The 2088-nt window shown below is 44.1% G+C and overlaps 1 non-coding gene across 1 annotated transcript; it reads right to left on the bottom strand.

Moving 5' to 3' along the window:
- Positions 1–247: 247 nt before the first annotated feature.
- Positions 248–321, bottom strand: TRNAR-ACG. Its single transcript has one exon. It is a non-coding gene; the product is annotated as a tRNA-Arg (tRNA).
- Positions 322–2088: the final 1767 nt, after the last annotated feature.

A 2088-nucleotide genomic window follows, 5' to 3' on the forward strand; every position in this document is an offset into this window, starting at 1 on the left:
CCGGCACATCAACATCCCCAACTTAAACTCTTGCTTGTCCTCAAGAAACTTAAAACAACACTACACTATTCTAGACCCTTGTACAAGACATGAAAACAATACGTGAACCATGGAATGNNAGAAAAGAAAGCCATTCCATTTTCGACAAAAGACCCACACCCAAGTTCCATAGCCTTTTGGTTCGCTATCCCGATCATGATTTTCCTACCCCCAGAGGGAAAGGTACTTCCCTTTTTGGGCCCGGTTGTGGGCGAGGAGGGATTCGAACCCCCGACACCGTGGTTCGTAGCCACGTGCTCTAATCCTCTGAGCTACAGGCCCCACCCTAATTACTAACCCAACACAGCCCAAACCGGGGTGTCACAAGTCACGAGCATCTATCAGAGTATAAATACAACACCAAGACCTAAAATATACAAAGCCGGAATAATGAACCAAAAGAGAGAAAAATGGTGCTGCGAACGCAGGCAGTCACCTTGCTACTCCTATAGCTCTGCCACTGATCAGCCAAAATACGCTACCGGGTGAACAAATACCTGCATCTGCACGCGAGGTGCAGGGAGTAAAGTGAGTACTCCAACTCAGTGAGTAATAAGGGTAAATAACAACAGAGCAGTAAGAAATCACGCAAAGCAAACCATCATGCTATATAGGGACAGTGAAAACCCGTTTGAGAGAAAAGCAGTGAAGCTGTAAAAACATTAGAAATATCTTAGCCCAGTTTAAAACCTCTTTTGTAAATGACTTTTCAACAATTATGCAATTGAATGCAAAACAAATAGTACAGATAAGCACAGAAGTCCGCCTCTCGGGCACCACACTCGGTTATCAGATAATACCAGAGCAACAGGTAAATATTGCAAGAAGTAGCACAAACAGCATATAATGACAGACAATGAAATAAGGTAAACACATTAAACAGTACCGGTACCGCTGCGGCGTGCAGCCCGCTCCACATATCGCTGCGGTGTGCAGCCCGCCCCGTTTACCGTCGACGGCGCTCACTGGGGGTGTGCAGACTCCGGGAGGGGCCCCTTACGGCCCAAGCGCAATATCAAGCCATCTCGTGGAATCAAACTAGGCCCTCAGCCTCATATCAATAACAGTATAACACTGTTGCGGCACGCAGCCCGATCCATAAGTATCCTCACAATACAGGCCCTCGGCCATACTCAGTCAACAAAATCATATAAGCCACTCGGGCAACAATAAAACAGTGTTTCTCAGCCCAAAACATCATTTAAATATCATTTGAGTATTAAAACTGAGTGAACGTGGCTGAGTTTTGAAAACAGTAGGAAATAACATGACTGAGTTCAAATATATACAATTAAATCAGTGTGGAATTATCAACAACAATCCCCAAAGGGTTCAAATAGTTGGCACGAAGCCCAAATAATGATGATAGCAAACTGATTTCAATCAAATACGTGGTAAAATCATTAATCGGGATGGACTTAGTCATAATCCCCAACGGTGCTCTACCCCACGCTCGCTATTCGGCGTGCAAGTAACCTTAACATAGCACTGTGATGTGCAATCCGGGGTTTCGAACCCTCAGAATATCATTTACAATCATTACTCACCTCGAACCGGCGAAATCTCTAGCTCGCTACGCCTTTGCCCCTCAATACGGCCTCCACGCGCGTCGAATCTATCCAAAACCATAATGAATCCATCACAATAGGCCAAGGGAACAAAACCCAATAAAAACAATCGAAAAACAACAAAATTGCCGAATTTAGCAAAACCCGAGCCCCGGGCCCACTTCTCGAAAGTCAGAAACTTCCACACCAACGGATTCCTTATCTCGCCACGAGTCTATACATATCAAAATCACAAGAATCGGAGTCCATTTGACCCCTCAAATCCCTAGTTTAAGCTCTCTTTGGTTCAAGCCCTAAACCACCATTTTGACCTTTAATTTCTTAAGTTTTTCAGCTCTAATCCATGTATTTACACCATAGAATAATGTTTTTAAGTCCAAGAGTTGATACCTGATCAAAGCCCTTGAAACCCTATTCAAAATCGCCCAAAAACTCTCCAAGTCCGAGTTAAAAATGTGAAACCCTTCTAAAATTCGCGAAG

This window comes from Nicotiana attenuata, unplaced genomic scaffold, assembly GCF_001879085.1.
Source record: "Nicotiana attenuata strain UT unplaced genomic scaffold, NIATTr2, whole genome shotgun sequence".
In the NCBI taxonomy this organism is placed as follows: domain Eukaryota; kingdom Viridiplantae; phylum Streptophyta; class Magnoliopsida; order Solanales; family Solanaceae; genus Nicotiana; species Nicotiana attenuata.